We start from the raw sequence: 21,152 nt of genomic DNA, 5'->3' as shown, positions 1-21,152 counted from the left end.
GGACCGTGGATCACGGGCCCTTAAGCCTTCGGAGCCACGTCTTTGTGAGCGTTGAGCGGGATCTGGGGCGGTTCGCCAAGCGCCTATGTGCCTGGATGTTCCCGCCAGAACTGAGCTGCGAGGTCGTCCAAGACTCCACCAACCCCGGTCCCTGAGGCGTGCTGTCGCCAGCCTGGGTGGGCCGCAGGGCCTTGCTGCAGAGGGCTGGTCGCCGGACTGGCGGTAATTCGCCAGCACCAGCTAAGCTGAGCCTCAAGAGGCACCCCGTGGCCCCTGCTGCCTTCTACGGCCATACCACCCTAAACACAACTCATCTCTTCTGCTCTTGGAAGCTAAGCAGGGTCGGCTCTGTTTACTACCTGGATGGGAGACCACCTGGGAATACTAGATGCTGTAGTATTTTTTGCCTCCCGATCTGCCTTTTCTTGTAGTCGCCGGTGCTCGAGGCTTCCTCTGCTCCCACCGGGCACGGCTGCAGGCCTCATCTACTCAAGCCTCTCCCAACACAGCGTGCGCTGGAGGGGGCCCAGCCCGCCCGTCTGGCTGGACATGCCCCCAGAAGGAGGCCCTGGAAGGCAGCCACACCCCACCCTCTCCTGGGGTGGCCGGCCTGGACTCAGACTCCGCCGCAGGCCCGGGTGAAAATTGTGAGGCCCGCGAGGCCCTGGACCTGCCCCTGGCCGACCCCACCAGCGCCCAACCGCGCCGCAGCCACCTGTCTGCCCGTGTGTCTGTCCACAGCTCCCTCCAGAAAAAGCCCACCCTCCACCGTTTCACCATGGCAGGGGGCGGGAGTGGGGTCGTGGGCCAGACCGGTTCTCCGGGCCGGCCGGTCACCAGGCGCAGGGAACTTTGCTCGGCAGTTGGCGTGGGGGAAAGGGTGGCCTTGTTGGGTCTAAGGGGTCGTGCCGACTCAAAGGTGGCTCCCAGTGGCTTCAGACCAACTGCCGTTGGGCAGGAGGGCCGGCCCGTCCGCGGCCGGGCTTCGCCTAGAACTGTGTGGGCAGACAGGGTGGCCAATGCCCAAGGGACCGCGGGCCACGGGCCCTTAAGCCCCTGGGGCCACGTCGTTGTGAGCGTCAAGCGGGATCTGGGGCAGAGGGCCAAGCGCCTATGGTCCTGGAGGGTCCCGCCTGACCTGAGCTGCGAGGTCACCCACGAGTCTGCCAACCCCGGGTCCCCGAGGCCTCCTGTCGCCTGCCTTGGTGGGCGGCTGGGCAGTGCTGGAGAGGGTTGGCTACCGGGCTGTCGGCAAGCCCCAGCACCAGCGAAGCTGAGCCTCAAGAGTCACCCCGTGGCCCCCACTGCCTTCTACGGCCATACCACCCTGAACGCGCCCCATCTCGTCTGATCCTGGAAGCTAAGCAGGGTCGGGCCTGGTTAGTACTTGGATGGGAGACTACATGGGAATACCGGGTGCTGTAGGCTTTTTTCCCTCCCGCACCACCTTCTCCTTTAGTCGCCCGTATCCGAGGCCGGCTCTTCCCCTGCCGGGCACCGCCGCAGGCCTCACCTCCTCAGGCCCCTCCCGACACAGTGTGCGCCGGAAGGGGCGCCCCCAGCCGCACTGGCTGGACATGCGGCCAGAAGGAGGTCCTGTTAGGCAGCCGCACCCCAGCCGATCCCGGGGTGGCCGGCCTGGACCAATGCTCCACCGCAGGCCCGGGTGACAGCCGTGAGGCACGCGTAGCCCTTGTCCTGCACCTGGCCACCTCCGCCAGCGCCCATCCATGCCGCAGCCACCTATCTGCCTGTGTGTCTCTCCACAGCTCTCTCCGGAAAAAGCCCACCTTCCGCTGCTTCGCCATGGCCGGGTGCGAGAGCATGGTCGTGGGCCGGGTCTGGTTCTCTGGGCCGGCCGGCCACCATGCGCTGGGAACAGTGCTCAGTGGGTGGCGTGGGGGCAAGGGTGGTCTTGCTGGTTCCAATGGGCCGTGCCGCATCAATGGTGGCTCCCAGTGGCTTTGGGCTACCTGTCGTCAGGCAGGAGGGCCGGCCCAGCCGCGGCTGGACTGCACCTACTACTGCGTGGGTGGACAGGGTTGGGAATGCCCAAGGGACCGTGGACCACGGGCCCTTAAGCCTTCGGAGCCACGTCTTTGTGAGCATCGAGCGGGATCTGGGGCGGTTCGCCAAGTGCCTATGTGCCTGGATGTTCCCGCCAGAAGTGAGCTGCGAGGTCGTCCAAGACTCCACCACCCCCGGACCCCGAGGCCTGCTGTCGCCTGCCTGGTTGGGCCACAGGGCCGTGTGCAGAGGGCTGGTCACCGGATTGGTGGTAATTCTCCAGCACCAGCTAAGCTGAGCCTCAAGAGGCACCCCGTGGCCCCTGCTGCCTTCTACGGCCATACCACCCTAAACACAACTCATCTCTTCTGCTCTTGGAAGCTAAGCAGGGTCGGGTATGTTTACTACCTGGATGGGAGACCACCTGGGAATACTAGATGCTGTAGTATTTTTTGCCTCCCGATCTGCCTTTTCTTGTAGTCGCCGGTGCTCGAGGCTTCCTCTGCTCCCACCGGGCACGGCTGCAGGCCTCATCTACTCAAGCCTCTCCCAACACAGCGTGCGCTGGAGGGGGCCCAGCCCGCCCGTCTGGCTGGACATGCCCCCAGAAGGAGGCCCTGGAAGGCAGCCACACCCCACCCTCTCCTGGGGTGGCCGGCCTGGACTCAGACTCCGCCGCAGGCCCGGGTGAAAATTGTGAGGCCCGCGAGGCCCTGGACCTGCCCCTGGCCGACACCACCAGCGCCCAACCGCGCCGCAGCCACCTGTCTACCCGTGTGTCTCTCCACAGCTCCCTCCAGAAAAAGCCCACCCTCCACCGTTTCACCATGGCAGGGGGCCGGAGTGGGGTCGTGGGCCAGACCGGTTCTCCGGGCCGGCCGGTCACCAGGCGCAGGGAACTTTGCTCGGCAGTTGGCGTGTGGGAAAGGGTGGCCTTGTTGGGTCTAAGGGGTCGTGCCGACTCAATGGTGGCTCCCAGTGGCTTCAGACCAAGTGCCGTTGGGCAGGAGGGCCGGCCCGTCCGCGGCCGTGCTTCGCCTAGAACTGTGTGGGCAGACAGGGTGGCCAATGCCCAAGGGACCGCGGGCCACGGGCCCTTAATACCCCGGGGCCACGTCGTTGTGAGCGTCAAGCGGGATCTGGGGCGGAGCGCCAAGCGCCTATGGGCCTGGAGGGTCCCGCCTGACCTGAGCTGCGAGGTCACCCACGAGTCTGCCAACCCCGGGTCCCCGAGGACTCCTGTCACCTGCCTTGGCGGCGGCTGTGCCGTGCTGGAGAGGGTTGCCTACCGGGCTGTCGGCAAGCCCCAGCACCAGCGAAGCTGAGCCTCAAGAGGCACCCCGTGGCCCCTGCTGCCTTCTACGGCCTTACCACCCTAAACGCAACTCATCTCATCTGGTCTTGGAAGCTAAGCAGGGTCGGCTCTGTTTACTACCTGCATGGGAGACCACCTGGGAATACTAGATGCTGTAGTATTTTTTGCCTCCCGATCTGCCTTTTCTTGTAGTCGCCGGTGCTCGAGGCTTCCTCTGCTCCTGCCGGGCACAACTTCAGGCCTCATCTACTCAAGCCTCTCCCAACACATCGTGCGCTGGAGGGGGCCCAGCCCGCCCGTCTGGCTGGACATGCCGCCAGAAGGAGGCCCTGGAAGGCAGCCACACCCCACCCTCTCCCGGGGTGGCCGGCCTGCACCCAGACTCCGCCGCAGGCCCGGGTGTAGATTGTGAGGCCCGCGAGCCCCTCGACCTGCCCCTGGCCGACCCCACCAGCGCCCATGCGCGCCGCAGCCACCTGTCTGCCCGTGTGTCTCTCCACAGCTCCCTCCAGAAAAAGCCCAGCCTCCACCGTTTCACCATGGCAGGGGGCGGGAGTGGGGTCGTGGGCCAGACTGGTTCTCTGGGCCGGCCGGTCACCAGGCGCAGGGAACTTTGCTCGGCAGTTGTCGTGGGGGAAAGGGTGGCCTTGTTGGGTCTAAGGGGTCGTGCCGACTCAAGGGTGGCTCCCAGTGGCTTCAGACCAACTGCCGTCGGGCAGGAGGGCCGGCCCGGCCACGGCCGTGCTTCGCGTAGAACTGTGTGGGCAGACAGGGTGGCCAATGCCCAAGGGACCGCGGGCCACGGGCCCTTAATACCCCGGGGCCACGTCGTTGTGAGCGTCAAGCGGGATCTGGGGCGGAGCGCCAAGCGCCTATGGGCCTGGAGGGTCCCGCCTGACCTGAGCTGCGAGGTCACCCACGAGTCTGCCAACCCCGGGTCCCCGAGGACTCCTGTCACCTGCCTTGGCGGCGGCTGTGCCGTGCTGGAGAGGGTTGGCTACCGGGCTGTCGGCAAGCCCCAGCACCAGCGAAGCTGAGCCTCAAGAGGCACCCCGTGGCCCCTGCTGCCTTCTACGGCCTTACCACCCTAAACGCAACTCATCTCGTCTGGTCTTGGAAGCTAAGCAGGGTCGGCTCTGTTTACTACCTGCATGGGAGACCACCTGGGAATACTAGATGCTGTAGTATTTTTTGCCTCCCGATCTGCCTTTTCTTGTACTCGCCGGTGCTCGAGGCTTCCTCTGCTCCTGCCGGGCACAACTTCAGGCCTCATCTACTCAAGCCTCTCCCAACACATCGTGCGCTGGAGGGGGCCCAGCCCGCCCGTCTGGCTGGACATGCCGCCAGAAGGAGGCCCTGGAAGGCAGCCACACCCCACCCTCTCCCGGGGTGGCCGGCCCAGACCCAGAGTCCGCTGTAGGCCCGGGTGAAGATCGTGAGGCCCGCGAGGCCCTGGTCCTGCCCCTGGCCGACCCCAGCAGCGCCCATCCGCGCCGCAGCCACCTGTCTGCCCGTGTGTCTCTCCACAGCTCCCTCCAGAAAAAGCCCAGCCTCCACCGTATCACCATGGCAGGGGGCGGGAGTGGGGTCGTGGGCCGTGACCAGTTCTCCAGGTCAGCTGACCTCCAGTACCCGGAATGGTGCGTGTATTTTGGCGTGGGTGCAAGGGTGGCTTTGCTGGGGCTAAGGGGCCGTGGCGGCCCAATGGTGGCTCCCACTGGCTTTGGGCCCACTGCCGTCAGGCAGGAGGGCCGGCCCGGCCTTGGCCGGGCTGCGCCTAGCACTGCGTGGGTGGACACAGTGGGGAATGCCAAAAGGACAGCAGGCCACTGGCCCTCCAGCCTCAGAGGCCACGTCCTTGTGAGCATCGAGTGGGATCTGGGGCGGAGCCTCAAGTGCCTACGGGTCTGGAGGTTCCCGCAAGAACTGGGCTGCAAGGTCGCCCAAGACTCTGCCACCTCCGTGTCCCCGAGGCCTCCTGTCGCCTGCCTGGGCAGGCAGCAGGGCCGTGCAGGAGAGGGCTGGCCACCGGCCTGGCGATAAGTCACCAGCACCAACGAAGCTGAGCCTCATGAGGCACCACGTGGCCCCCGCTGCCTTCTATGGCCATACAACCCTGAGCGCATCCCATCTCATCTGATCTCACAAGCTAAGCAGGATCAGGCCTGGTTAATACTTGGATGGGAGACTACATGGGAATACCGGGTGCTGTAGGCTTTTTTCCCTCCCACACCACCTTCTCCTTTAGTCGCCCGTGGCCGAGGCCGGCTCCTCCCCTGCCGGGCACCACCGCAGGCCTCACCTCCTCAGGCCCCTCCCAGCACAGCGTGCGCCGGAATGGGCGCCCCCAGCCGCACTGGCTGGACATGCGGCCAGAAGTCGGCCCTGTTAGGCAGCCACACGCCAGCCGCTCTCGGGGTGGCTGGCCCAGACCCAGACTCCACCGCAGGCCCGGGTGACAGCCGTGAGGCTCGCGAAGCCCTCGTCCTGCACCTGACCACCTCCGCCAGCGCCCATCCGCGCCGCAGCCACCTGTCTGCCTGTGTGTCTCTCCACAGCTCCCTCCGGAAAAAGCCCACCCTCCGCTGTTTCGCCATGGCTGGGTGCGGGAGCGAGGTCGTGGGCCGGGTCCGGTTTTCCGGGCCGGCCGGCCACCATGCGCTGGGAACAGTGCTCAGTGGGTGGCGTGTGGGCAAGGGTGGCCTTGCTGGGTCCAATGGGCCGTGCCACATCAATGGTGGCTCCCAGTGGCTTTGGGCTACCTGCCCTCAGGCAGGAGTTCCGGCCCAGCCGTGGCTGGACTGCACCTACTACTGTGTGGGTGGAGAGGGTTGGGAATGCCCAAGGGACCGTGGATCACGGGCCCTTAAGCCTTCGGAGCCACGTCTTTGTGAGCGTTGAGCGGGATCTGGGGCGGTTCGCCAAGCGCCTATGTGCCTGGATGTTCCCGCCAGAACTGAGCTGCGAGGTCGTCCAAGACTCCACCAACCCCGGTCCCTGAGGCGTGCTGTCGCCAGCCTGGGTGGGCCGCAGGGCCTTGCTGCAGAGGGCTGGTCGCCGGACTGGCGGTAATTCGCCAGCACCAGCTAAGCTGAGCCTCAAGAGGCACCCCGTGGCCCCTGCTGCCTTCTACGGCCATACCACCCTAAACACAACTCATCTCTTCTGCTCTTGGAAGCTAAGCAGGGTCGGCTCTGTTTACTACCTGGATGGGAGACCACCTGGGAATACTAGATGCTGTAGTATTTTTTGCCTCCCGATCTGCCTTTTCTTGTAGTCGCCGGTGCTCGAGGCTTCCTCTGCTCCCACCGGGCACGGCTGCAGGCCTCATCTACTCAAGCCTCTCCCAACACAGCGTGCGCTGGAGGGGGCCCAGCCCGCCCGTCTGGCTGGACATGCCACCAGAAGGAGGCCCTGGAAGGCAGCCACACCCCACCCTCTCCTGGGGTGGCCGGCCTGGACTCAGACTCCGCCGCAGGCCCGGGTGAAAATTGTGAGGCCCGCGAGGCCCTGGACCTGCCCCTGGCCGACCCCACCAGCGCCCAACCGCGCCGCAGCCACCTGTCTGCCCGTGTGTCTCTCCACAGCTCCCTCCAGAAAAAGCCCACCCTCCACCGTTTCACCATGGCAGGGGGCGGGAGTGGGGTCGTGGGCCAGACCGGTTCTCCGGGCCGGCCGGTCACCAGGCGCAGGGAACTTTGCTCGGCAGTTGGCGTGGGGGAAAGGGTGGCCTTGTTGGGTCTAAGGGGTCGTGCCGACTCAAGGGTGGCTCCCAGTGGCTTCAGACCAACTGCCGTCGGGCAGGAGGGCCGGCCCGGCCACGGCCGTGCTTCGCGTAGAACTGTGTGGGCAGACAGGGTGGCCAATGCCCAAGGGACCGCGGGCCACGGGCCCTTAATACCCCGGGGCCACGTCGTTGTGAGCGTCAAGCGGGATCTGGGGCGGAGCGCCAAGCGCCTATGGGCCTGGAGGGTCCCGCCTGACCTGAGCTGCGAGGTCACCCACGAGTCTGCCAACCCCGGGTCCCCGAGGACTCCTGTCACCTGCCTTGGCGGCGGCTGTGCCGTGCTGGAGAGGGTTGGCTACCGGGCTGTCGGCAAGCCCCAGCACCAGCGAAGCTGAGCCTCAAGAGGCACCCCGTGGCCCCTGCTGCCTTCTACGGCCTTACCACCCTAAACGCAACTCATCTCGTCTGGTCTTGGAAGCTAAGCAGGGTCGGCTCTGTTTACTACCTGCATGGGAGACCACCTGGGAATACTAGATGCTGTAGTATTTTTTGCCTCCCGATCTGCCTTTTCTTGTACTCGCCGGTGCTCGAGGCTTCCTCTGCTCCTGCCGGGCACAACTTCAGGCCTCATCTACTCAAGCCTCTCCCAACACATCGTGCGCTGGAGGGGGCCCAGCCCGCCCGTCTGGCTGGACATGCCGCCAGAAGGAGGCCCTGGAAGGCAGCCACACCCCACCCTCTCCCGGGGTGGCCGGCCCAGACCCAGAGTCCGCTGTAGGCCCGGGTGAAGATCGTGAGGCCCGCGAGGCCCTGGTCCTGCCCCTGGCCGACCCCAGCAGCGCCCATCCGCGCCGCAGCCACCTGTCTGCCCGTGTGTCTCTCCACAGCTCCCTCCAGAAAAAGCCCAGCCTCCACCGTATCACCATGGCAGGGGGCGGGAGTGGGGTCGTGGGCCGTGACCAGTTCTCCAGGTCAGCTGACCTCCAGTACCCGGAATGGTGCGTGGATTTTGGCGTGGGTGCAAGGGTGGCTTTGCTGGGGCTAAGGGGCCGTGGCGGCCCAATGGTGGCTCCCACTGGCTTTGGGCCCACTGCCGTCAGGCAGGAGGGCCGGCCCGGCCTTGGCCGGGCTGCGCCTAGCACTGCGTGGGTGGACACAGTGGGGAATGCCAAAAGGACAGCAGGCCACTGGCCCTCCAGCCTCAGAGGCCACGTCCTTGTGAGCATCGAGTGGGATCTGGGGCGGAGCCTCAAGTGCCTACGGGTCTGGAGGTTCCCGCAAGAACTGGGCTGCAAGGTCGCCCAAGACTCTGCCACCTCCGTGTCCCCGAGGCCTCCTGTCGCCTGCCTGGGCAGGCAGCAGGGCCGTGCAGGAGAGGGCTGGCCACCGGCCTGGCGATAAGTCACCAGCACCAACGAAGCTGAGCCTCATGAGGCACCACGTGGCCCCCGCTGCCTTCTATGGCCATACAACCCTGAGCGCATCCCATCTCATCTGATCTCACAAGCTAAGCAGGATCAGGCCTGGTTAATACTTGGATGGGAGACTACATGGGAATACCGGGTGCTGTAGGCTTTTTTCCCTCCCACACCACCTTCTCCTTTAGTCGCCCGTGGCCGAGGCCGGCTCCTCCCCTGCCGGGCACCACCGCAGGCCTCACCTCCTCAGGCCCCTCCCAACACAGCGTGCGCCGGAATGGGCGCCCCCAGCCGCACTGGCTGGACATGCGGCCAGAAGTCGGCCCTGTTAGGCAGCCACACGCCAGCCGCTCTCGGGGTGGCTGGCCCAGACCCAGACTCCACTGCAGGCCCGGGTGACAGCCGTGAGGCACGCGAAGCCCTCGTCCTGCACCTGACCACCTCCGCCAGCGCCCATCCGCGCCGCAGCCACCTGTCTGCCTGTGTGTCTCTCCACAGCTCCCTCCGGAAAAAGCCCACCCTCCGCTGTTTCGCCATGGCTGGGTGCGGGAGCGAGGTCGTGGGCCGGGTCCGGTTTTCCGGGCCGGCCGGCCACCATGCGCTGGGAACAGTGCTCAGTGGGTGGCGTGGGGGCAAGGGTGGCCTTGCTGGGTCCAATGGGCCGTGCCACATCAATGGTGGCTCCCAGTGGCTTTGGGCTACCTGCCCTCAGGCAGGAGTTCCGGCCCAGCCGTGGCTGGACTGCACCTACTACTGTGTGGGTGGAGAGGGTTGGGAATGCCCAAGGGACCGTGGATCACGGGCCCTTAAGCCTTCGGAGCCACGTCTTTGTGAGCGTTGAGCGGGATCTGGGGCGGTTCGCCAAGCGCCTATGTGCCTGGATGTTCCCGCCAGAACTGAGCTGCGAGGTCGTCCAAGACTCCACCAACCCCGGTCCCTGAGGCGTGCTGTCGCCAGCCTGGGTGGGCCGCAGGGCCTTGCTGCAGAGGGCTGGTCGCCGGACTGGCGGTAATTCGCCAGCACCAGCTAAGCTGAGCCTCAAGAGGCACCCCGTGGCCCCTGCTGCCTTCTACGGCCATACCACCCTAAACACAACTCATCTCTTCTGCTCTTGGAAGCTAAGCAGGGTCGGCTCTGTTTACTACCTGGATGGGAGACCACCTGGGAATACTAGATGCTGTAGTATTTTTTGCCTCCCGATCTGCCTTTTCTTGTAGTCGCCGGTGCTCGAGGCTTCCTCTGCTCCCACCGGGCACGGCTGCAGGCCTCATCTACTCAAGCCTCTCCCAACACAGCGTGCGCTGGAGGGGGCCCAGCCCGCCCGTCTGGCTGGACATGCCACCAGAAGGAGGCCCTGGAAGGCAGCCACACCCCACCCTCTCCTGGGGTGGCCGGCCTGGACTCAGACTCCGCCGCAGGCCCGGGTGAAAATTGTGAGGCCCGCGAGGCCCTGGACCTGCCCCTGGCCGACCCCACCAGCGCCCAACCGCGCCGCAGCCACCTGTCTGCCCGTGTGTCTCTCCACAGCTCCCTCCAGAAAAAGCCCACCCTCCACCGTTTCACCATGGCAGGGGGCGGGAGTGGGGTCGTGGGCCAGACCGGTTCTCCGGGCCGGCCGGTCACCAGGCGCAGGGAACTTTGCTCGGCAGTTGGCGTGGGGGAAAGGGTGGCCTTGTTGGGTCTAAGGGGTCGTGCCGACTCAAAGGTGGCTCCCAGTGGCTTCAGACCAACTGCCGTTGGGCAGGAGGGCCGGCCCGTCCGCGGCCGGGCTTCGCCTAGAACTGTGTGGGCAGACAGGGTGGCCAATGCCCAAGGGACCGCGGGCCACGGGCCCTTAAGCCCCTGGGGCCACGTCGTTGTGAGCGTCAAGCGGGATCTGGGGCAGAGGGCCAAGCGCCTATGGTCCTGGAGGGTCCCGCCTGACCTGAGCTGCGAGGTCACCCACGAGTCTGCCAACCCCGGGTCCCCGAGGCCTCCTGTCGCCTGCCTTGGTGGGCGGCTGGGCAGTGCTGGAGAGGGTTGGCTACCGGGCTGTCGGCAAGCCCCAGCACCAGCGAAGCTGAGCCTCAAGAGTCACCCCGTGGCCCCCACTGCCTTCTACGGCCATACCACCCTGAACGCGCCCCATCTCGTCTGATCCTGGAAGCTAAGCAGGGTCGGGCCTGGTTAGTACTTGGATGGGAGACTACATGGGAATACCGGGTGCTGTAGGCTTTTTTCCCTCCCGCACCACCTTCTCCTTTAGTCGCCCGTATCCGAGGCCGGCTCTTCCCCTGCCGGGCACCGCCGCAGGCCTCACCTCCTCAGGCCCCTCCCGACACAGTGTGCGCCGGAAGGGGCGCCCCCAGCCGCACTGGCTGGACATGCGGCCAGAAGGAGGTCCTGTTAGGCAGCCGCACCCCAGCCGATCCCGGGGTGGCCGGCCTGGACCAATGCTCCACCGCAGGCCCGGATGACAGCCGTGAGGCACGCGTAGCCCTCGTCCTGCACCTGGCCACCTCCGCCAGCGCCCATCCATGCCGCAGCCACCTATCTGCCTGTGTGTCTCTCCACAGCTCTCTCCGGAAAAAGCCCACCTTCCGCTGCTTCGCCATGGCCGGGTGCGAGAGCATGGTCGTGGGCCGGGTCTGGTTCTCTGGGCCGGCCGGCCACCATGCGCTGGGAACAGTGCTCAGTGGGTGGCGTGGGGGCAAGGGTGGTCTTGCTGGTTCCAATGGGCCGTGCCGCATCAATGGTGGCTCCCAGTGGCTTTGGGCTACCTGTCGTCAGGCAGGAGGGCCGGCCCAGCCGCGGCTGGACTGCACCTACTACTGCGTGGGTGGACAGGGTTGGGAATGCCCAAGGGACCGTGGACCACGGGCCCTTAAGCCTTCGGAGCCACGTCTTTGTGAGCATCGAGCGGGATCTGGGGCGGTTCGCCAAGTGCCTATGTGCCTGGATGTTCCCGCCAGAACTGAGCTGCGAGGTCGTCCAAGACTCCACCACCCCCGGACCCCGAGGCCTGCTGTCGCCTGCCTGGTTGGGCCACAGGGCCGTGTGCAGAGGGCTGGTCACCGGATTGGTGGTAATTCTCCAGCACCAGCTAAGCTGAGCCTCAAGAGGCACCCCGTGGCCCCTGCTGCCTTCTACGGCCATACCACCCTAAACACAACTCATCTCTTCTGCTCTTGGAAGCTAAGCAGGGTCGGGTATGTTTACTACCTGGATGGGAGACCACCTGGGAATACTAGATGCTGTAGTATTTTTTGCCTCCCGATCTGCCTTTTCTTGTAGTCGCCGGTGCTCGAGGCTTCCTCTGCTCCCACCGGGCACGGCTGCAGGCCTCATCTACTCAAGCCTCTCCCAACACAGCGTGCGCTGGAGGGGGCCCAGCCCGCCCGTCTGGCTGGACATGCCCCCAGAAGGAGGCCCTGGAAGGCAGCCACACCCCACCCTCTCCTGGGGTGGCCGGCCTGGACTCAGACTCCGCCGCAGGCCCGGGTGAAAATTGTGAGGCCCGCGAGGCCCTGGACCTGCCCCTGGCCGACACCACCAGCGCCCAACCGCGCCGCAGCCACCTGTCTACCCGTGTGTCTCTCCACAGCTCCCTCCAGAAAAAGCCCACCCTCCACCGTTTCACCATGGCAGGGGGCCGGAGTGGGGTCGTGGGCCAGACCGGTTCTCCGGGCCGGCCGGTCACCAGGCGCAGGGAACTTTGCTCGGCAGTTGGCGTGTGGGAAAGGGTGGCCTTGTTGGGTCTAAGGGGTCGTGCCGACTCAATGGTGGCTCCCAGTGGCTTCAGACCAAGTGCCGTTGGGCAGGAGGGCCGGCCCGTCCGCGGCCGTGCTTCGCCTAGAACTGTGTGGGCAGACAGGGTGGCCAATGCCCAAGGGACCGCGGGCCACGGGCCCTTAAGACCCCGGGGCCACGTCGTTGTGAGCGTCAAGCGGGATCTGGGGCGGAGCGCCAAGCGCCTATGGGCCTGGAGGGTCCCGCCTGACCTGAGCTGCGAGGTCACCCACGAGTCTGCCAACCCCGGGTCCCCGAGGACTCCTGTCACCTGCCTTGGCGGCGGCTGTGCCGTGCTGGAGAGGGTTGGCTACCGGGCTGTCGGCAAGCCCCAGCACCAGCGAAGCTGAGCCTCAAGAGGCACCCCGTGGCCCCTGCTGCCTTCTACGGCCTTACCACCCTAAACGCAACTCATCTCATCTGGTCTTGGAAGCTAAGCAGGGTCGGCTCTGTTTACTACCTGCATGGGAGACCACCTGGGAATACTAGATGCTGTAGTATTTTTTGCCTCCCGATCTGCCTTTTCTTGTAGTCGCCGGTGCTCGAGGCTTCCTCTGCTCCTGCCGGGCACAACTTCAGGCCTCATCTACTCAAGCCTCTCCCAACACATCGTGCGCTGGAGGGGGCCCAGCCCGCCCGTCTGGCTGGACATGCCGCCAGAAGGAGGCCCTGGAAGGCAGCCACACCCCACCCTCTCCCGGGGTGGCCGGCCCAGACCCAGAGTCCGCTGTAGGCCCGGGTGAAGATCGTGAGGCCCGCGAGGCCCTGGTCCTGCCCCTGGCCGACCCCACCAGCGCCCATCCGCGCCGCAGCCATCTGTCTGCCCGTGTGTCTCTCCACAGCTCCCTCCAGAAAAAGCCCAGCCTCCACCGTATCACCATGGCAGGGGGCGGGAGTGGGGTCGTGGGCCGTGACCAGTTCTCCAGGTCAGCTGACCTCCAGTACCCGGAATGGTGCGTGGATTTTGGCGTGGGTGCAAGGGTGGCTTTGCTGGGGCTAAGGGGCCGTGGCGGCCCAATGGTGGCTCCCACTGGCTTTGGGCCCACTGCCGTCAGGCAGGAGGGCCGGCCCGGCCTTGGCCGGGCTGCGCCTAGCACTGCGTGGGTGGACACAGTGGGGAATGCCAAAAGGACAGCAGGCCACTGGCCCTCCAGCCTCAGAGGCCACGTCCTTGTGAGCATCGAGTGGGATCTGGGGCGGAGCCTCAAGCGCCTACGGGTCTGGAGGTTCCCGCAAGAACTGGGCTGCAAGGTCGCCCAAGACTCTGCCACCTCCGTGTCCCCGAGGCCTCCTGTCGCCTGCCTGGGCAGGCAGCAGGGCCGTGCAGGAGAGGGCTGGCCACCGGCCTGGCGATAAGTCACCAGCACCAACGAAGCTGAGCCTCATGAGGCACCACGTGGCCCCCACTGCCTTCTATAGCCATACAACCCTGAGCGCATCCCATCTCATCTGATCTCACAAGCTAAGCAGGATCAGGCCTGGTTAATACTTGGATGGGAGACTACATGGGAATACCGGGTGCTGTAGGCTTTTTTCCCTCCCACACCACCTTCTCCTTTAGTCGCCCGTGGCCGAGGCCGGCTCCTCCCCTGCTGGGCACCGCCGCAGGCCTCACCTCCTCAGGCCCCTCCCAACACAGCGTGCGCCGGAATGGGCGCCCCCAGCCGCACTGGCTGGACATGCGGCCAGAAGTCGGCCCTGTTAGGCAGCCACACGCCAGCCGCTCTCGGGGTGGCTGGCCCAGACCCAGACTCCACCGCAGGCCCGGGTGACAGCCGTGAGGCTCGCGAAGCCCTCGTCCTGCACCTGACCACCTCCGCCAGCGCCCATCCGCGCCGCAGCCACCTGTCTGCCTGTGTGTCTCTCCACAGCTCCCTCCGGAAAAAGCCCACCCTCCGCTGTTTCGCCATGGCTGGGTGCGGGAGCGAGGTCGTGGGCCGGGTCCGGTTTTCCGGGCCGGCCGGCCACCATGCGCTGGGAACAGTGCTCAGTGGGTGGCGTGGGGGCAAGGGTGGCCTTGCTGGGTCCAATGGGCCGTGCCACATCAATGGTGGCTCCCAGTGGCTTTGGGCTACCTTCCCTCAGGCAGGAGTTCCGGCCCAGCCGCGGCTGGACTGCACCTACTACTGTGTGGGTGGACAGGGTTGGGAATGCCCAAGGGACCGTGGACCACGGGCCCTTAAGCCTTCGGAGCCACGTCTTTGTGAGCGTCGAGCGGGATCTGGGGCGGTTCGCCAAGCGCCTATGTGCCTGGATGTTCCCGCCAGAACTGAGCTGCGAGGTCGTCCAAGACTCCACCAACCCCGGTCCCCGAGGCCTGCTGTCACCTACCTGGGTGGGCCGCAGGGCCGTGCTGCAGAGGGCTGGTCGCCGGACTGGCGGTAATTCGCCAGCACCAGCTAAGCTGAGCCTCAAGAGGCACCCCGTGGCCCCTGCTGCCTTCTACGGCCATACCACCCTAAGCGCACCTCATCTCGTCTGATCTCGGAAGCTAAGCAGGGTCGGCTCTGTTTACTACCTGGATGGGAGACCACCACGGAATACTAGAGGCTGGAGTATTTTTTGCCTCCCGATCTGCCTTTTCTTGTAGTCGCCGGTGCTCGAGGCTTCCTCTGCTCCCACTGGGCATGCCTGCAGGTCTCATCTACTCAAGCCTATCCCAACACAGCGTGCGCTGGAGGGGGCCCAGCCCGCCCGTCTGGCTGGACATGCCGCCAGAAGGAGGCGCTGGAAGGCAGCCACACCCCACCCTCTCCCGGGGTGGCCGGCCCGCACCCAGACTCCGCCGCAGGCCCGGGTGTAGATTGTGAGGCCCGCGAGCCCCTCGACCTGCCCCTGGCCGACCCCACCAGCGCCAATGCGCGCCGCAGCCACCTGTCTGCCCGTGTGTCTCTCCACAGCTCCCTCCAGAAAAAGCCCAGCCTCCACCGTTTCACCATGGCAGGGGGCGGGAGTGGGGTCGTGGGCCAGACCGGTTCGCTGGGCCGGCCGGTCACCAGGCGCAGGGAACTTTGCTCGGCAGTTGTTGTGGGGGAAAGGGTGGCCTTGTTGGGTCTAAGGGGTCGTGCCGACTCAAGGGTGGCTCCCAGTGGCTTCAGACCAACTGCCGTCGGGCAGGAGGGCCGGCCCGGCCACGGCCGTGCTTCGCCTAGAACTGTGTGGGCAGACAGGGTGGCCAATGCCCAAGGGACCGCGGGCCACGGGCCCTTAAGACCCCGGGGCCACGTCTTTGTGAGCGTCAAGCGGGATCTGGGGCGGAGGGCCAAGCGCCTATGGGCCTGGAGGGTCCCGCCTGACCTGAGCTGCGAGGTCACCCACGAGTCTGCCAACCCCGGGTCCCCGAGGACTCCTGTCACCTGCCTTGGCAGCGGCTGTGCCGTGCTGGAGAGGGTTGGCTACCGGGCTGTCGGCAAGCCCCAGCACCAGCGAAGCTGAGCCTCAAGAGGCACCCCGTGGCCCCTGCTGCCTTCTACGGCCTTACCACCCTAAACGCAACTCATCTCGTCTGGTCTTGGAAGCTAAGCAGGGTCGGCTCTGTTTACTACCTGCATGGGAGACCACCTGGGAATACTAGATGCTGTAGTATTTTTTGCCTCCCGATCTGCCTTTTCTTGTAGTCGCCGGTGCTCGAGGCTTCCTCTGCTCCTGCCGGGCACAACTTCAGGCCTCATCTACTCAAGCCTCTCCCAACACATCGTGCGCTGGAGGGGGCCCAGCCCGCCCGTCTGGCTGGACATGCCGCCAGAAGGAGGCCCTGGAAGGCAGCCACACCCCACCCTCTCCCGGGGTGGCCGGCCCAGACCCAGAGTCCGCTGTAGGCCCGGGTGAAGATCGTGAGGCCCGCGAGGCCCTGGTCCTGCCCCTGGCCGACCCCAGCAGCGCCCATCCGCGCCGCAGCCACCTGTCTGCCCGTGTGTCTCTCCACAGCTCCCTCCAGAAAAAGCCCAGCCTCCACCGTTTCACCATGGCAGGGGACGGGAGTGGGGTCGTGGGCCAGAGTGGTTCTCTGGGCCGGCCGGTCACCAGGCGCAGGGAACTTTGCTCGGCAGTTGTCGTGGGGGAAAGGGTGGCCTTGTTGGGTCTAAGGGGTCGTGCCGACTCAAGGGTGGCTCCCAGTGGTTTCAGACCAACTGCCGTCGGGCAGGAGGGCCGGCCCGGCCACGGCCGTGCTTCGCCTAGAACTGTGTGGGCAGACAGGGTGGCCAATGCCCAAGGGACCGCGGGCCACGGGCCCTTAAGACCCCGGGGCCACGTCGTTGTGAGCGTCAAGCGGGATCTGGGGCGGAGCGCCAAGCGCCTATGGGCCTGGAGGGTCCCGCCTGACCTGAGCTGCGAGGTCACCCACGAGTCTGCCAACCCCGGGTCCCCGAGGACTCCTGTCACCTGCCTTGGCGGCGGCTGTGCCGTGCTGGAGAGGGTTGGCTACCGGGCTGTCGGCAAGCCCCAGCACCAGCGAAGCTGAGCCTCAAGAGGCACCCCGTGGCCCCTGCTGCCTTCTACGGCCTTACCACCCTAAACGCAACTCATCTCGTCTGGTCTTGGAAGCTAAGCAGGGTCGGCTCTGTTTACTACCTGCATGGGAGACCACCTGGGAATACTAGATGCTGTAGTATTTTTTGCCTCCCGATCTGCCTTTTCTTGTACTCGCCGGTGCTCGAGGCTTCCTCTGCTCCTGCCGGGCACAACTTCAGGCCTCATCTACTCAAGCCTCTCCCAACACATCGTGCGCTGGAGGGGGCCCAGCCCGCCCGTCTGGCTGGACATGCCGCCAGAAGGAGGCCCTGGAAGGCAGCCACACCCCACCCTCTCCCGGGGTGGCCGGCCCAGACCCAGAGTCCGCTGTAGGCCCGGGTGAAGATCGTGAGGCCCGCGAGGCCCTGGTCCTGCCCCTGGCCGACCCCAGCAGCGCCCATCCGCGCCGCAGCCACCTGTCTGCCCGTGTGTCTCTCCACAGCTCCCTCCAGAAAAAGCCCAGCCTCCACCGTATCACCATGGCAGGGGGCGGGAGTGGGGTCGTGGGCCGTGACCAGTTCTCCAGGTCAGCTGACCTCCAGTACCCGGAATGGTGCGTGGATTTTGGCGTGGGTGCAAGGGTGGCTTTGCTGGGGCTAAGGGGCCGTGGCGGCCCAATGGTGGCTCCCACTGGCTTTGGGCCCACTGCCGTCAGGCAGGAGGGCCGGCCCGGCCTTGGCCGGGCTGCGCCTAGCACTGCGTGGGTGGACACAGTGGGGAATGCCAAAAGGACAGCAGGCCACTGGCCCTCCAGCCTCAGAGGCCACGTCCTTGTGAGCATCGAGTGGGATCTGGGGCGGAGCCTCAAGTGCCTACGGGTCTGGAGGTTCCCGCAAGAACTGGGCTGCAAGGTCGCCCAAGACTCTGCCACCTCCGTGTCCCCGAGGCCTCCTGTCGCCTGCCTGGGCAGGCAGCAGGGCCGTGCAGGAGAGGGCTGGCCACCGGCCTGGCGATAAGTCACCAGCACCAACGAAGCTGAGCCTCATGAGGCACCACGTGGCCCCCGCTGCCTTCTATGGCCATACAACCCTGAGCGCATCCCATCTCATCTGATCTCACAAGCTAAGCAGGATCAGGCCTGGTTAATACTTGGATGGGAGACTACATGGGAATACCGGGTGCTGTAGGCTTTTTTCCCTCCCACACCACCTTCTCCTTTAGTCGCCCGTGGCCGAGGCCGGCTCCTCCCCTGCCGGGCACCACCGCAGGCCTCACCTCCTCAGGCCCCTCCCAACACAGCGTGCGCCGGAATGGGCGCCCCCAGCCGCACTGGCTGGACATGCGGCCAGAAGTCGGCCCTGTTAGGCAGCCACACGCCAGCCGCTCTCGGGGTGGCTGGCCCAGACCCAGACTCCACTGCAGGCCCGGGTGACAGCCGTGAGGCACGCGAAGCCCTCGTCCTGCACCTGACCACCTCTGCCAGCGCCCATCCGCGCCACAGCCACCTGTCTGCCTGTGTGTCTCTCCACAGCTCCCTCCGGAAAAAGCCGACCCTCCGCTGTTTCGCCATGGCTGGGTGCGGGAGCGAGGTCGTGGGCCGGGTCCGGTTTTCCGGGCCGGCCGGCCACCATGCGCTGGGAACAGTGCTCAGTGGGTGGCGTGGGGGCAAGGGTGGCCTTGCTGGGTCCAATGGGCCGTGCCACATCAATGGTGGCTCCCAGTGGCTTTGGGCTACCTGCCCTCAGGCAGGAGTTCCGGCCCAGCCGTGGCTGGACTGCACCTACTACTGTGTGGGTGGAGAGGGTTGGGAATGCCCAAGGGACCGTGGATCACGGGCCCTTAAGCCTTCGGAGCCACGTCTTTGTGAGCGTTGAGCGGGATCTGGGGCGGTTCGCCAAGCGCCTATGTGCCTGGATGTTCCCGCCAGAACTGAGCTGCGAGGTCGTCCAAGACTCCACCAACCCCGGTCCCTGAGGCGTGCTGTCGCCAGCCTGGGTGGGCCGCAGGGCCTTGCTGCAGAGGGCTGGTCGCCGGACTGGCGGTAATTCGCCAGCACCAGCTAAGCTGAGCCTCAAGAGGCACCCCGTGGCCCCTGCTGCCTTCTACGGCCATACCACCCTAAACACAACTCATCTCTTCTGCTCTTGGAAGCTAAGCAGGGTCGGCTCTGTTTACTACCTGGATGGGAGACCACCTGGGAATACTAGATGCTGTAGTATTTTTTGCCTCCCGATCTGCCTTTTCTTGTAGTCGCCGGTGCTCGAGGCTTCCTCTGCTCCCACCGGGCACGGCTGCAGGCCTCATCTACTCAAGCCTCTCCCAACACAGCGTGCGCTGGAGGGGGCCCAGCCCGCCCGTCTGGCTGGACATGCCACCAGAAGGAGGCCCTGGAAGGCAGCCACACCCCACCCTCTCCTGGGGTGGCCGGCCTGGACTCAGACTCCGCCGCAGGCCCGGGTGAAAATTGTGAGGCCCGCGAGGCCCTGGACCTGCCCCTGGCCGACCCCACCAGCGCCCAACCGCGCCGCAGCCACCTGTCTGCCCGTGTGTCTCTCCACAGCTCCCTCCAGAAAAAGCCCACCCTCCACCGTTTCACCATGGCAGGGGGCGGGAGTGGGGTCGTGGGCCAGACCGGTTCTCCGGGCCGGCCGGTCACCAGGCGCAGGGAACTTTGCTCGGCAGTTGTCGTGGGGGAAAGGGTGGCCTTGTTGGGTCTAAGGGGTCGTGCCGACTCAAGGGTGGCTCCCAGTGGCTTCAGACCAACTGCCGTAGGGCAGGAGGGCCGGCCCGGCCACGGCCGTGCTTCGCGTAGAACTGTGTGGGCAGACAGGGTGGCCAATGCCCAAGGGACCGCGGGCCACGGGCCCTTAATACCCCGGGGCCACGTCGTTGTGAGCGTCAAGCGGGATCTGGGGCGGAGCGCCAAGCGCCTATGGGCCTGGAGGGTCCCGCCTGACCTGAGCTGCGAGGTCACCCACGAGTCTGCCAACCCCGGGTCCCCGAGGACTCCTGTCACCTGCCTTGGCGGCGGCTGTGCCGTGCTGGAGAGGGTTGGCTACCGGGCTGTCGGCAAGCCCCAGCACCAGCGAAGCTGAGCCTCAAGAGGCACCCCGTGGCCCCTGCTGCCTTCTACGGCCTTACCACCCTAAACGCAACTCATCTCGTCTGGTCTTGGAAGCTAAGCAGGGTCGGCTCTGTTTACTACCTGCATGGGAGACCACCTGGGAATACTAGATGCTGTAGTATTTTTTGCCTCCCGATCTGCCTTTTCTTGTACTCGCCGGTGCTCGAGGCTTCCTCTGCTCCTGCCGGGCACAACTTCAGGCCTCATCTACTCAAGCCTCTCCCAACACATCGTGCGCTGGAGGGGGCCCAGCCCGCCCGTCTGGCTGGACATGCCGCCAGAAGGAGGCCCTGGAAGGCAGCCACACCCCACCCTCTCCCGGGGTGGCCGGCCCAGACCCAGAGTCCGCTGTAGGCCCGGGTGAAGATCGTGAGGCCCGCGAGGCCCTGGTCCTGCCCCTGGCCGACCCCAGCAGCGCCCATCCGCGCCGCAGCCACCTGTCTGCCCGTGTGTCTCTCCACAGCTCCCTCCAGAAAAAGCCCAGCCTCCACCGTATCACCATGGCAGGGGGCGGGAGTGGGGTCGTGGGCCGTGACCAGTTCTCCAGGTCAGCTGACCTCCAGTACCCGGAATGGTGCGTGGATTTTGGCGTGGGTGCAAGGGTGGCTTTGCTGGGGCTAAGGGGCCGTGGCGGCCCAATGGTGGCTCCCACTGGCTTTGGGCCCACTGCCGTCAGGCAGGAGGGCCGGCCCGGCCTTGGCCGGGCTGCGCCTAGCACTGCGTGGGTGGACACAGTGGGGAATGCCAAAAGGACAGCAGGCCACTGGCCCTCCAGCCTCAGAGGCCACGTCCTTGTGAGCATCGAGTGGGATCTGGGGCGGAGCCTCAAGTGCCTACGGGTCTGGAGGTTCCCGCAAGAACTGGGCTGCAAGGTCGCCCAAGACTCTGCCACCTCCGTGTCCCCGAGGCCTCCTGTCGCCTGCCTGGGCAGGCAGCAGGGCCGTGCAGGAGAGGGCTGGCCACCGGCCTGGCGATAAGTCACCAGCACCAACGAAGCTGAGCCTCATGAGGCACCACGTGGCCCCCGCTGCCTTCTATGGCCATACAACCCTGAGCGCATCCCATCTCATCTGATCTCACAAGCTAAGCAGGATCAGGCCTGGTTAATACTTGGATGGGAGACTACATGGGAATACCGGGTGCTGTAGGCTTTTTTCCCTCCCACACCACCTTCTCCTTTAGTCGCCCGTGGCCGAGGCCGGCTCCTCCCCTGCCGGGCACCACCGCAGGCCTCACCTCCTCAGGCCCCTCCCAACACAGCGTGCGCCGGAATGGGCGCCCCCAGCCGCACTGGCTGGACATGCGGCCAGAAGTCGGCCCTGTTAGGCAGCCACACGCCAG

The 21,152-nt window shown here is 66.0% G+C and overlaps 21 pseudogenes; all 21 read left to right on the top strand.

Moving 5' to 3' along the window:
- Window positions 1-281: 281 nt before the first annotated feature.
- On the top strand, window positions 282-400 carry LOC130705322 (5S ribosomal RNA; annotated as a pseudogene).
- Window positions 401-1,309: 909 nt separating this feature from the next.
- LOC130705200 (5S ribosomal RNA) lies at window positions 1,310-1,428 on the top strand (annotated as a pseudogene).
- Window positions 1,429-2,337: 909 nt separating this feature from the next.
- On the top strand, window positions 2,338-2,456 carry LOC130705311 (5S ribosomal RNA; annotated as a pseudogene).
- Window positions 2,457-3,364: 908 nt separating this feature from the next.
- On the top strand, window positions 3,365-3,483 carry LOC130705342 (5S ribosomal RNA; annotated as a pseudogene).
- A 908-nt stretch (window positions 3,484-4,391) lies between these two features.
- LOC130705456 (5S ribosomal RNA) lies at window positions 4,392-4,510 on the top strand (annotated as a pseudogene).
- A 910-nt stretch (window positions 4,511-5,420) lies between these two features.
- Window positions 5,421-5,539, top strand: LOC130705440 (5S ribosomal RNA; annotated as a pseudogene).
- A 910-nt stretch (window positions 5,540-6,449) lies between these two features.
- On the top strand, window positions 6,450-6,568 carry LOC130705320 (5S ribosomal RNA; annotated as a pseudogene).
- A 908-nt stretch (window positions 6,569-7,476) lies between these two features.
- On the top strand, window positions 7,477-7,595 carry LOC130705455 (5S ribosomal RNA; annotated as a pseudogene).
- Window positions 7,596-8,505: 910 nt separating this feature from the next.
- Window positions 8,506-8,624, top strand: LOC130705439 (5S ribosomal RNA; annotated as a pseudogene).
- A 910-nt stretch (window positions 8,625-9,534) lies between these two features.
- Window positions 9,535-9,653, top strand: LOC130705319 (5S ribosomal RNA; annotated as a pseudogene).
- A 909-nt stretch (window positions 9,654-10,562) lies between these two features.
- On the top strand, window positions 10,563-10,681 carry LOC130705188 (5S ribosomal RNA; annotated as a pseudogene).
- Window positions 10,682-11,590: 909 nt separating this feature from the next.
- Window positions 11,591-11,709, top strand: LOC130705309 (5S ribosomal RNA; annotated as a pseudogene).
- A 908-nt stretch (window positions 11,710-12,617) lies between these two features.
- Window positions 12,618-12,736, top strand: LOC130705341 (5S ribosomal RNA; annotated as a pseudogene).
- Window positions 12,737-13,646: 910 nt separating this feature from the next.
- LOC130705469 (5S ribosomal RNA) lies at window positions 13,647-13,765 on the top strand (annotated as a pseudogene).
- Window positions 13,766-14,675: 910 nt separating this feature from the next.
- On the top strand, window positions 14,676-14,794 carry LOC130705274 (5S ribosomal RNA; annotated as a pseudogene).
- A 908-nt stretch (window positions 14,795-15,702) lies between these two features.
- LOC130705453 (5S ribosomal RNA) lies at window positions 15,703-15,821 on the top strand (annotated as a pseudogene).
- A 908-nt stretch (window positions 15,822-16,729) lies between these two features.
- On the top strand, window positions 16,730-16,848 carry LOC130705452 (5S ribosomal RNA; annotated as a pseudogene).
- A 910-nt stretch (window positions 16,849-17,758) lies between these two features.
- LOC130705438 (5S ribosomal RNA) lies at window positions 17,759-17,877 on the top strand (annotated as a pseudogene).
- Window positions 17,878-18,787: 910 nt separating this feature from the next.
- LOC130705318 (5S ribosomal RNA) lies at window positions 18,788-18,906 on the top strand (annotated as a pseudogene).
- Window positions 18,907-19,814: 908 nt separating this feature from the next.
- LOC130705451 (5S ribosomal RNA) lies at window positions 19,815-19,933 on the top strand (annotated as a pseudogene).
- A 910-nt stretch (window positions 19,934-20,843) lies between these two features.
- Window positions 20,844-20,962, top strand: LOC130705437 (5S ribosomal RNA; annotated as a pseudogene).
- Window positions 20,963-21,152: the final 190 nt, after the last annotated feature.

This window comes from Balaenoptera acutorostrata, chromosome 16, assembly GCF_949987535.1.
Source record: "Balaenoptera acutorostrata chromosome 16, mBalAcu1.1, whole genome shotgun sequence".
In the NCBI taxonomy this organism is placed as follows: domain Eukaryota; kingdom Metazoa; phylum Chordata; class Mammalia; order Artiodactyla; family Balaenopteridae; genus Balaenoptera; species Balaenoptera acutorostrata.
The sequence above is the reverse complement of the archived record's forward strand: the minus strand, read 5'-3'. Positions and strand labels throughout refer to the sequence as shown.